This window comes from Aulostomus chinensis, chromosome 8, assembly GCF_037954235.1.
Source record: "Aulostomus chinensis isolate RoL2024-O1b breed Wild chromosome 8, RoL_Achi_v1.0, whole genome shotgun sequence".
Taxonomy (NCBI): domain Eukaryota; kingdom Metazoa; phylum Chordata; class Actinopteri; order Syngnathiformes; family Aulostomidae; genus Aulostomus; species Aulostomus chinensis.
The window spans coordinates 16,926,077-16,939,581 of NC_141327.1; the positions used below are offsets into that span (position 1 = coordinate 16,926,077).

Consider the following 13,505-nt stretch of genomic DNA (forward strand, 5'->3'; position numbering starts at 1 on the left):
AATTTGACGTCACTCCTGTTTTGCATAACCACCGGTCTCGCGCTTGTGATTGGCCCGTTGCGGGATTCTAATCTGTATTTTCTTTTATGACCACCACGTTTCACCCTCAATCTGCCACCCAGCCTCCCCGGTCACTCCCCCCTCCTTCGCCTCCCCGCCTGCTTTCCACCCGGGTCCATCCTTTATGAGGGAGGCAGCCGCCGCCTGTCGCTATTCAAACGTGGAGGGAAGGACAAGGAGAGGGACGCTCGTCGCTGACTGAGCGGCTTTATTGTTAATCCTGTGAAATTTACGGCTCTGTCGACATTTTTTTTAGCGCGTTTTATCTGAGTGGTGGAACCAAACAAAGGGAGGGGCTGCTTGTTTCTTCAGGACTCTTCTCCAGGAGCGGTTCAAAGGTAGGGATAATTTACTAGCGTTTCTTGCGCGAGCGAAACTGCTCAGATACCCTCAAAGTGTTTGGCTTTTTTGTAGCGATAATTTTAACTGTAATGACTTCAGCACATTTAACGTCCTTCCTATTGTGGCGTTTAAATTCTTCAAGCATGTGTGGACGCCCTCCTTGTAATGTGAAGTGGCAGCTTGTGGCCGGATGCGATGATGGACGTACGACGTTAGCATGTCACGTTACGGCTGGGTGGTGTTTCCCACCGTCCTTTACTCGCTCCAAACTCTGTATTCCGGGTTGGACAGTGGTGCCGGAGTCAGCTGGTGGCTTGCTGAATCGTGTAGAGTTTATTGACCGTCCCTGCCTTCATGTGTTCCCCTCAGCAGGCTGCCACGGCGCCCACAGCTATTGTCTTGTGAGGCTCAAGTGGGCCTTTAGCTAAAGCTCAGAGAATAGTTTTTTTCCCCGGCGACAAATGGTATTATTAAGGCTCCACTTGAGGTGCAGCACCCCCCCCCCCAACCCCACCCCCCCCCCAAAAAAAAACAATGGGTGCACCAGAGCAGTTTGGTCCTTGGCATGGTACCAAATACCATGCCAAGGACCAAGACCAAAGGTTTGATAATGCTGAAAACACAGTACCACATGTGTTTGTAGGAACTGCTGCCCATGTAGTGATGGGTGGTGTAGTGACTATAATAGACCTCATAAGGTCTGTCACAATTGGGATTTGGAGAGACAGAATATTTCATGATGTACTTTTGTGATCCGTTGCCAATGATACAGCAGTTCCAATGTCACTGATGTATTGCTATAAACCCTCTTAAGATGGGTTACATTTAGGTGAAGAAATTGCAGAGTAACTCGTGGTATGATGCCATCACAGTAATGATACAGCACTTCTTTAATAATTGAGATTGGGGTTCTACTGGTTTTGTCTTTATAGGGCTGATACTGGTAATAAGGAAGTCAAGGAGGCCGATACTCAGTCCAGCAATATAATCCTCAGTACCAGATGCCTTTGAATTAACCCGTCAGGGGAGAGTCTCGAAATGAACAATGCAGTATTTTCAGTATTGTCGCAGCAGGAAGTGTTAATTTTGAACATATTGATAACTAAAATAACTTGAAACATATTTTTGATGGACATTGAAGTGTCCACCCAGGGAGCTCTCATCAAATAATGCTTTGCTTAGAACAATGTTTTGAGTGTTTTTTTTTTTCTGTTGAGGTACATTATTAAGGAGAAAAATACAGATACTTATAGTATTGAAAAATGTCAACCACTGAAGCCAGTAATCGGCCTAATCAATAGATTGCAAGACAATTGCTTTGATCTATCACACTATCTGTGAAAGCATAGACTAAATTTCCCTACAACATCAGATATCACATATCAATATACTAGAATGTGGTGTCATTTTCAATGAATTTGACAACTGAGATGCAAACTAGGCCAAGTGTTTCATGTCCATGTAAATGATACAGTGTTGGTCTTAAAGGGAGCATGAGATGTATTGCAGAATCTATGTTATATCACACCCCTAGTTACAATATATTTCTAGTTTTGCTCGGCACCCATGCATTTCTGTACCATTTGAGGCCAGATGATGTCAGCGAATCATTAATAATTCAACACTCATTTGCTTGCACCCAAAGACCACAATCTCTTATTGCATGCTCTGTTTTCATGTTTGCATCCTTACACATGGAGTGATCTCCTTGTTTCTTTGCAGAGCTGTGTGACAAAAGTGAGACGATCAGCCAGCATCATCTGCTGCTCTTGCTGATAGAGGGATGCTGTTTATCATCCGGAAGGGATTTGGCTCAGACTCCATATTATATAATCCGTGTGTTCTGGACTAAATGGGTGTGGTGGGTAGGTGGGGAGATAGTTCCACCTCTGAAACCACCCTGCTGTTGCAGGTGGTGTGAGTTGCTTTTGAGTTTCTGGGTGTGTAAAGCATGTGTGAACGACACTCGCACATGGTCTCCCATCCCTGTTCTTTTTCTGACTTTATGGCTAAGCTCCAAGAGTCCATTGCAGCTTCCTGTGTCTCGTTTCAAGAGCTTTGACATCATAGTAACACAACCTATCTGTTGCAAAAGCTTCTATTGAGGGTACGAGTGACACTCAGCCAACTCTGGGCTTGCCTAAATTTGTAGGACTCTACTGTTGTGTTCCACATGACCATTGGTGTCCGACCAATTACATTGATCAGTTATCTAATGGTGTGTTCAGACAATCCTTGTGGGAATGAGAACTGGCACTAAGCCATGTATGTTTATTTGCACTTGTGTGGTCAGTGGATCACCCTTTTGGTCTTTGGTCTCTGTTTGAGTTTGACTGCGGGAGAGCAGGGTTTGTCTGGCCTCTAGGGTTACACCCTTCGTACCAGCTGCATCCCTCAAACTGCCTATGTTCCTATGCTGCACAGCCATTCCGTTCTGTTTCCCTTTCCTCTTCCTAAAGGCCAACCAGTCGAGGAGCTCAAAATAGTTCATTCAGTGTATCCTAAAATGCTGGGTGGGCTAAGGAATCGGATGCTTTAAAAAGAGGAAACTAAAAGCTTGGGGGGGGGTGCTCATACTGGTTTGTATTGTTTAATTCATAAAGTGGCTCGCTACTTTCAGCACAAGACGTTAGAGGTCTTCGATTCAGGCTGTATTTAACAAAGTTAAAGTTTTACCAATTGGTTAGGTTTCAAGTTTATGCCCATGTTGCATGCACTTGCCTGTGACCTTCATAGACTTCTGAATGACACAGGAAACACCGGTGTCAAATATTTACTTAGGTGCACATTCTATGTGAAAGAAGCTGGAAGTTTGTGCATTTTTATTCGGGTTGGCATTGGTTCATGTGCATCATTGCAACAGCTGTAGAAAGTTATAGTGCTTATGGTTACGGGGATGACAGATTCAAATTGTATATCAATGTTTCAGTATGAGCACAGGGTGTACTTTGGAATGACTGCTTTATTAATGACAGAAAGGGCTGAGAGGGCTGGGAAGAGGACGGCCAGTGTTGTCTGAGCTGCCCTGTCTCTAGCCCTTGCAGAATGAATGCAAATCTCCTTTTGTTTGCTGGCAGCACAAACAGTTTTAAAACATTAATTCATCTGTATTTGCTTTAACAGCCTGCAACTAGTGCCAGTCTTTGGGTTTCCATCCACACATTTTCGATAGACTACAAAATGTAAAAATGTAATTTTTAAATGTTTTCATGCTTATTTGAGGTGTTTTTCAAATTAAACATTTATTTCTTTTGCTTTAAAACCAGTTAATTGAAAAGCACAAAATACACATTTCCACTTTTGGGATATTTCCTCTTAAAATTTGCTTGACTGTTAAAGATGGCAAAGCCGTTATCCCAGAAGTATGGAATTGCAGTAAAAGCAGCCTTCAACTCTTGTGTTAAAGCACATATGTAACACCTGGTAATTGTATGACATGACAGAATCAATTCTTGCTTTTAAATTCAACCCTCTGCCTGCTGTACTTGATGTGTTTAGGCTCAGCTATATTTCACCATTCACCCTCCAGGTTTATTGTGTTGTCCTTAGCGGGTCAACTGAAGGATGGTGAAACTGTGCCCTGCCGTAACTCTCGTCACCATGGTTTGGAAGCTGCCCCCCCCCCCCCCCCCCCCCAGCGACACACACACACACACACATTAGAATAAAGTGGTGGATGCTGGCGCTGCAGTTTTAGGCACTCAGTCTGTCTGGTACTGTGAAGCTGGGCTCAGTGCACTGTAATTATTGAAAGGGTAAATCAGCACTTTCATGGTCTGTTTGTTATCTTAGTTTGGAATCCTTGAATTCTTGCCCAAAGACATATTCTGCTCTGCCTCTCCACTATTAGGCTTTTCTTTTTTAAACCAATTGCTTACATATTGCATTACGTCAGTTTTAATGAGGTACGTATTGCAGCATTTGTAAAAGGGCATTTTGACTTTGGTTAAGTGTATTAAAAGGTTCTGTTTTTTGTTCTTACATGGCTCTGTTACCAACTGTGTTTACTACAGCACTGCAGTATTGTTTGTTTCCCGGTTTTTGAGCAGTCAGTCTCAGGTGAATCAAAGTGCACAGCAGCTTTTAGGGTGTTTGTGTTTGGAAGCCCAAACATATCCTGTTAGCATTCTCTGCTGTTCCTCTCCACTGGCTAAGAAAGTCAGTCAAGCCTTTTGTATTCAGTAGGAGTTGATGTTTCTCACAGATCAGGGGTGTGTCAGAGATGCAGGCAGGCAAGGTATGGGATGACTGTCCACCTGGCCTCAGTTCACCTTGCTCACTCAGCCAGAGGCATGGTAACCAATCGGGCCCTCAGGCGCTCCAGTAACAGATTGACTATTTGCCTGTTGAGTGAGTGGGGTGTAAGATGAGTAGCTGCTGGCTTGCTGTAGTGTGGCAAACCCAATGCTGGCATCCTTGTCAAGACCTCGTAGTGAGTTTTCTTTTATGGCAAATTGAAGTTATTGAAAGTGTCAGAAACAAAATGATGAAATGTTCTGACAAGAGCTCCCAAGTTTTCCTCTGCATAGTCTTCTTAAACATCCTCCTTCTACTTTTTATGTGCATGTTGACAGTGGAAGTCAACCGGAAATGTGAAAAATTGGATGACATGGGAGAAAGGTCATTGGAGAGAAACTGGTGAGGTGTACTGCAGTGTGTGTGTGTGTATGTATGTATGTATGTATGTATGTATGTATATGTGTGTGTATATATATATATATATATATATATATATATATATATATATATATATATATATATATATATATATATATATATATATATATATATATATATATATATATATATATATATATATATATATATATATATATATATATATATATATAAAAATAAAATTTGTGGCTTCTTTCTACAACTGCCTTTCCATTCCCATCAAGCCCTTCACAGCCCTTTTCTATTAGGAATGGTGGAGTGAGGGTAATAAAACAAAACAATACCTGATTTCAGCCTGACCTGAAATTGCTGCTTAGTTTTGAAGGAATTTTGTATGAATTTTGTTTTGCCATGATGTTAATGAAAATGCCGATGGTGTATTTTATACAGAATAATGAGTGTGTATATAACACTAGTGTTATCAGTCCTTCCCGTCTTTCCAGTGTCCCTGGGGTCTTCTGGGTGAAGTTAGTGGTGCCAGCTGCTCTGTCCATTTGCACCAGTTAATCCATCCAAAACCCACTCCCCCCAGCACCATGCTGAAGGCTGTTAGATGATGCACAGTGCAGACAATAGTGTGCCCCCCCCCCCCCATTACTTATGTTCTCCTACCGCAGTAGTATACTGCTCACAAACACTTGATACTGTCAGGGTGTTTGCTGTTGTAGACTCACTTGCTTATCATATACATAAATACACTCTTGCTCTGTTCCTCCCTGGTCGATCCTGCCACCCCACTGTCAGCCTCAGCTGATAGCAGCAGGGTCTGGCTATTGCTTGTGTACACACTTGCCAAGTTTTGAACAGATTGTAACCCATTTTCCTGCAGTCTTTTTGGACCACTGCACGGCCAGTAGCTGTGAGACTCTTTTTGACTGCCACCCCCTTCAAGGCTAACTGACTTAGTCCATTTAAAATGTAGCCTCACTTAACCACCTGCTCCTAATGGCTTCATTGAGTAGCTTATAGGCTCTTAGCACATGTTAGTGTCCTGTATGGAATTGATTAGAATAAGCTGCATGCCTAGCATCTAGCCCATCCCCCCTGTAGAAAGGGTTGGGGTTTTTTTCTGGTAAGACATTGATATTACTTTTTAATGGGAGAGTGTAGCCAGCTGTAAGTCACAACCCTCCCCATTGTTGAAATCATGCTTGTGGGAGTTACAGATTAATGAGGTACAAGGTACACTGAGCAGAAACCTTTGGGCTCTGTACTTATCCATTTCAGAAATGTGACACATTTTCAAATCGAAGATGACTTTTCCCAAAAGGTGTTCTGCTTAAAGATTTGATTCCTGTTTGCTAGCCAGACCAAATCATTTATTCTTTGTTTTTTGTGGGGTTTGTGCTTTACTCAAATTATTAAAGATGGATTCCTATTTGTCAGATACTAATCGCAAATTTCTCTTTGCAAAAATGGACCTCAAATAGTGATTTGTAAAGAAGAGGCCCTTTGAGTATCCAATTTGTTGACCTCTTCAGTTCATACACAGGTTATTTAAGGTGCTGCAGTTTTTGAGATGAAATGTAATGTACAACTTTGACACTTGCACATAGGTCTGACATAGCAGGTCAGGCTGCGAGATCATTGCGGTAAAATGTGGTTGTGTGTGTGTGTGCCGGTAATAAGGTGTGTTGAGTGCCATTCCTCTTTTTAACTGTAAGGGGTGAAAAGCTTTGTTGTGCCTGGTAGTTTGTCATGCTTTCATTTAAATTCCTTGTTGCTGCTTTTGTGCACACCTCCAAAATATCAAAATGTTGGAGATGACGTGTTTGAAACAGGAAAAATGTGTTAAGTCATGATGTTTAGATCCATACAAGAGTTAAAGGCCCAGTGACACATTCTCAGAATAAATGCTCCAGACCTTTCCCTGGGAGGACGCTTGCAAAGAAGGATTCTGCTGCCTTTTTAACTTAACAGATTTAAACCATGTTTTGCTCATGTTGTTCTTGATTTGCGTACATATTTTAGCATGGCTGTCTTTTTGTATTCAGATAGAGCCCAGTAAACTCGTTTTTGTTTAAGTGACTAAGCTCATACAAAAACCACAGCTCATTCTGCTCCTCCCCCAGGAATGTAATCTTGAATTCCTAAGAGTGATATTGACTATATAGTTTACTGCACACGGTTTATGTTTCTATGGTTTGTTTTTGTGAGAAGGAATGCACGCGTTTCCTCTGTGTGTGTGTGTGTGTGTGTGTGTGACCATGTCTCAGTTGTGAGTGTGAGGTAGAACATGTATTTTATGACATCAAGTAAAAACATCTCACAGCTAAAATTGTATTTATTTTTTTTTTAATGAAGAACAAATTGTTCATATGCATTGCTGGAAAGCTTTTTTTAAAGCGAGCATCAAGTAGACTTATTTTTCCCGACAACTGCCTGTACCATGAAGAAAACTACAAAAACTAATTGCAAATGCACCAAACCAAGTCTAAAGTGGCTAAACCTGACCTTGTCACTTCTTTCTACTGAAGGTCATCATCATCTCCTATTTATTGTTATCAGAATAAATGTTATCAGCCTGATTGAAGATACTTAAAGGTTTTAAATTGAGTACTTAGTGTTTTTGTAGTTGGTAATCATGAAAGTAAAGAAAATTGGTGCTTTTTTCCTTAAAGACAACTTTTTTATAACGGGCAAATATTTGCTGAACATGTTTAAAATGGGTACAAATTTAAAATCTCGGAATTGAATCCCCCCCCCCCCCCCCCCCCCCCCCAATTCAGTGCATGATGATTTTACAAATGGTCATGCTGTCCCGAGTTTGCTGGTTGAGCGTCTCTTCCGGCTTTGGTAATGCATGGCGATGACTATGTTATTGCACAGAACCCACTTAGCGTAATGTACTTAACCTTTCCGTCACTTCATTAATCTTAAATAGCATGCATCATCGCAACAATTCCACTTATCTAAACCAGAGAACAAAGACATACTTATGCAGAGAGGAATTTCACTCTTGAGTTCTTGTCCCTGTTACAAATACTCCCTGGCATCATCATGTATTGTTTTTCAGAGTGAGCAAGAGAGCTGCAAAAGCTCACTGGAACTATTCAGCAATGTGCTTCATAGCTCATTATTCACAAACCTTTGGCCCATGGGCTCAACCTCTCTTCCAGCATGCTTAAAGACATGCGTGTTCTCTTCTTACTCTCTCCTTCTGTAGCTCAGTGTGAACTAAACACTCTGTAATCTTGCAGAAACCATACATCTGCCTCGTATGGTGAGGTGGAACAAAAGACTTTTTCAGATTCATCATCATCATACTTATTCACACACTTAAACATTTCTTTTCAGATCCTTTTTCCATCATAGAAGTCTGTAAAGTAGATCAGAGGGAAAGTGAGCAGTTCTCTTCTTATCCACTCTGGAACTGGAGCTTGAGGTTAGGAAAAACCCCTTCCTTTCCCAAATGTGATTAAGCCTCTCCTTTTGGTCTGCTCATTCCACTGCTAAAACCGCTCTCTTCCTCCTTCCTAGTCTTGAACACGCTTTTCACACATAGTAATGGTCAAATTCAGACTGAATACTGCCTGTGTCTCTCCGCTGTATCTGCCCCTCCCTTTAACACACACCAGAGGAAAGTTAATGAACAACAATACATAAAGAGTGGCTTCATACCGCTTGGTCATGCTGGTGAAGCTGAAAAAATCTTGATGATACAATCATTGGTACAGTCATGAAACCCATGTAGAGTAATGGAGTCTGAATACAGCAAATTTCAGGCGGGAATTTTTGGACCAGTAAAGAGAGTTTTTTTTTTTGTTTTGTTTTACGGTAACTTTCCTCACTCCTTGTGTGCATTTTCTCTTTCCACACTGCTACTGTTGTTAGTATGACAATCGTGGCACACTGTTACCATGGGATGTAATATTTCTCATTTATGAGCCTGGGAGGAAGCAGGATTGGGGCTTGTTCATTCAACCACTCTTTGTATTTCATGTGCTTTCATGACCGACTCCATGTCAGGCATCTTTAAAGCAACTATTGAACATTGCTGCCCGCTTCTGTAATGTTAGCGTCGCATTTGAACCAGTCATCAATAGCCAGGTGTTTCTGAGGAAGGTAACGCGAGGCAGTCAGTATTTGACTGTAATTGTAGTGGTTTGAAGCAGGGACGCACCAGTTTTATCTGCTCTCAATCTATATTGATTGACAAGCTCATGGCAGGCTGACGTCAGTCAACGGTGGCATATAAGGTGTAATTCACCAAAGCCAGTTCAGTTGAGTGACATTACAAGTTGAGCATTAAATTTCTGTCTGGGTCATCGGGCAAATTGTTACTGGTGTCATCAGCCTTCAATTTCCATACCCATGCATTCCTATTTTTAAGATTTTGTTTAAATAACACACATCTGTGTGTGTGTGTGTGTGTGTGTTTTGTTTTGGGTTTTTTTAAATAGGCATTGAATACTTGACTGTCTATTGAATTAAAAGGATGAAGGAGTTGGCTGGCTGCTGCATTTCAGTTTTCACATCTTATTTATTTATTGATAGATATTTTTTCTTCCTGCCTGACATTTTTTGCAAACAACATTTTCAAGTAATGCACACTGCACTCTTTTAATCCTAAATATTCTTTAAACACACACTTCGTGCTCACACGCAACTCCATCGGACACTTGCAAACCAAGCACCCCTAATACGTTCACTGGCCTCCCTCTGACCCTTTCAGTCCCTCCACTGTCACAAACATACACACAAATGTGCACTCTGCCATACACACTGACTCCACAGCCCTGAGGATTCTAGAGGAAGTCAGCAGAGCTGGAATGTGGGTGGATCGGATGTGATCTTGACACTGCTGCTGTATGAGGCTTTCCACCGTTAATCATCTCTGAACAGATGCAGCACTGAAGGGAATCTTTAAAGTAGAAACTCAACAACAGGAGGTTGGAGTTATTTGTAGCAATAGCAATACAGCTATTGCCATTAAACTGCTTGAACAAGACAATATCTTGAATCGTTGATTTGAAGAAGTAACTTCATTCTTACTAAAATACCTTTTTTGGGGGGGGGCTTAAATGCAGGCATGTAAGGAAAACTAGGCCATTAAATTTTCCTTTTTTATGTTTGGATCTACTTGGAGTTTAGGCATGCCAACATTCTTTTACACTCCGAGTGTGTACAGGGTCCATACTTCATTGACATGTCACTGTTAACCAGTTATTCTTAACAGTTGTATGGAGTACATCTACTGCAGATAACAACATTGACCTCACAGCATCAGTGTCAACAATTCTCCGTGCACCACCCTCTTCAGTTTGTACAAAGCATTCCAAACCCCTGCTATGTTCCCAACCTTCCTAAATCCCTCTCCGCTTGTATTAGACACAGTATTAAAAGTGACCCATTTTGTCAGTCGCCACTTGTAATGTCTGGACTACTAGAGACTCACAGATGGGGTACAGGACATGTAATTAAACTGCCTCAAGACAGAGGTCAGGAGTAAGATTTAATGACACACAAGGCTATATTTCTTTATTAGAAGAAGTGGAATGTAAATACCACTGAGGCCATTGGGTTCTTTCCGTCTAGACAGACTCCCTGGAACAATCATTTACAAACACCCCTCTTGCTCAAGCAAGGCCTCTACAGTATAATTCATTCAACACACTGTTATTGTCACTTGTCAGGATGCCAGTTTTGACAGCCCAACACCCATAAACCAGCAACTAATCAGGTTAATTGGAAAAAAAATGACATAGGAGACCTGCTTTCCAGTTATACCAGTGTTATCACGGGTACACCCACGTCCGTACCACAACACACATCATCTTGGCGAGGCTGTCAGACAGGCAACAGGCAGAGACTGAGTGAGGATTACGATGGACTGCGTCTGCCAGTCGGAACTGACAAAGTGATACATGTGATGTAGCTCTTGTTTGTACATGCTGTCCAGCAGTTGGTGGTCAGTGCTCGTCTGTCTGCCCAGGCTCACTTGACGTCAAACCCATCCTTTCCCGCTCTGTAGTGTTTTTAATGTGTTTGGTGGCATAACTTACCCTGGCTTCAGGTGCTAAACAACCAAGTGCTATCATTCCCTCGACCTCTACCGCACTGATGGCAGCATATCAGTGTAGCAGTGTATGATCTTAAGCAGCAAGGTGCTTCTTTATGTGGTACAGCAAAGTATCAAACTTGAGTAATGCTGCACAGTTTGCATGTGTCTTTGCAATCGTTGAAAAGAAAATTCATCACCAAATATTTTGATTATCAATTTCTTTTAAACCCCCCCCCCCAAGCAAAAATGTTACACTTTTGTTGGATCTAGACTTAAATTTCCACATTTACTGGCCTTTTTGTTGTTGTCATAAGATAGAAAATTAAGAATCTTCATGTTTTTGTCTGGATGGACAAAACAAATTTCACCTCATTTTTTTGGTGTCTGAAAAAATTGTTTAGAGCATTTTTTATTTTTATTTTTTGGCATTTTAACGACTAGATGATTGATGGAGAAAATTATTATCCGATTAATGAGTCAATGATAAATAATCATTAGGCGTCCACCAATTAACTTTACCGGTACCTTGTTGATGATTTTTTAATTTTTTTTTTTTTACCTCAAGCTGCTAGCTTGCAAAACCATTGGCAGACATATTTGAGTTTGTTGAAATGGGCAAGGAGCTCATTGTGGATTCGATAAGAAATCAGTGCAATCTTGATATGCTGCTGTAAAATGTCACTTGTCGTGAGTATGGTGTGAATGGGATTTTAATGATCCATTCTCTTCCTTTCTGTGCTGCATCACATTAGTGTCAGCTGGTTAGAGATGATGTGATTACTTGTCCAGGAGGAATGTGATTCAAGCTGCCATGTGCTAATCCCCTGGCATTAGAGTGGACTGGTAAAACTATGCCATGCACATCATCATGCCAGTCGAACCCTTGTCTCTCTCTCTCTCTCTCTCTCTCTCTCTTTCTCTCTCTCTCTCTCCTGTTTGCATAAGCCTTTTTCTTTTTTCCAGAACAGAGGAGTGGGTCATATTAACATGGAGAGCCACTACATTTCCTCCAAGAACAAGTTTTGAACAAGTGATTTAAATATGCTTTACTCAAGCGTGTCTACCAGGTACAACAAAAAAAATCTTAAAGACCAGATAGGAGCCCTGTTTTTATTGCTCATGATGCTTCTCTCAAAGTATCCATCTGCCTAGCTTTACCTTAACATCAATAACAGGACAAGAGAAAGATTTTATGATTTAGATCATGGCTATATGGTTCCTAATTTGCTAATGGCTTCACACTCATCCCATTCTATAAAAATAGTGTCACTAATGGATTTGACTTGTCTTGCTCTGTTCAAAGAGCTAAACATTAGCTAATGAATTTCTTTATTCCAAAAGTGTTGGTAGGTAAAGTACTCTCATTACACAGCTTCGTCAGCTTTGTGTGTGAGATTTGGAACCACCAAGATATGAGGGGAACAATAATACAACTGAGTAATTGCAGTAAAAAATGTGTTTGAAGGCAAACACTGAATACTCAGCGTGTTGCCTTTCCAAGGCTGAACAAACAAAACATTGCTCTGTTGCCTCTCATTATCTCTGAGGTGTTTTTTATTGTTTTGAAATACTTTGTGGTGTTTTTGTATCATTTGATGTGCCAGGGAGGATTGCATTGTTGCATTTGGAGGGGAAAAGCCTTGTAAAATCTAGATCTGCGTGGCTCCTCCGGTCAATATAGCAGCTTGATTTATAATGGAGGCGATCTGCAATAACAGCCACATGCTTGAACATGCAAAAGTTTATCCCAGCTGTTAAGGTTAATCCTCTTAGTGGTCCAGCAGCGAGATCTGTAAAACTGCGGTTTAAAAAATATACATATTTTCTGAATATTTCATCTAGTTTAATGCCTTAGCTGTATCACAGGGTATTCTGCCATAACCATTATCTTTTCTATGCTGAAATACTAGAGCTGTCATCACTTATTCATTATTTGTCCTCTTATAGTTGAAGGAACAGAAGAAGTGGTAAACATAAATCTTTTACCCGCCCGTGTTATTTTTGTTCCTTTTTTGCTGGTTCCGGTGTGTGTGTGTGTGTTTTTCCTGTCCATTTTAGTCTATTCGTTCTACGTTCAGCCCTGTCAAAGTTTGGACCGTACAAAGCTTCTACTATCCAGGCCATCTGTGTAACAATTTACTGGAAGCTGATCTTTTAGCAGCCGGAGGAGAGGAGTATCTGGCTGAGGAGTAGAGCAGCAGAAGGAGCAGTACATGTAGTAGGTGGCAGGTAGAGTCTACTAGGGTCTCAAGGGTAAAGGAAAAAGTTTTTGTGGGGGTAGAATGATGAGGGGCAGGCCAAAAACCTAATAATGAGTCCAGGAAGAATATTTTTCACTTGACGAGAGAGAGAACTTCCTTGAGGTTAATGATATGATATGACTGTAGTTGCAAACATCCTCCACATCTCCCCTCTCACTTGA

General features: G+C 41.1%; 1 protein-coding gene across 1 annotated transcript in view; it reads left to right on the plus strand.

The window, feature by feature from the left end:
• Positions 1 to 88: 88 nt before the first annotated feature.
• prr36a (proline rich 36a) overlaps positions 89 to 13,505 on the plus strand; it is a 29,712-nt gene continuing 16,295 nt past the window's right edge. The window contains exon 1 of the mRNA XM_086211313.1: positions 89 to 398. The gene's annotated coding sequence lies outside the window, so the exon portion shown is untranslated. The remainder of the gene's footprint in view (positions 399 to 13,505) is intronic.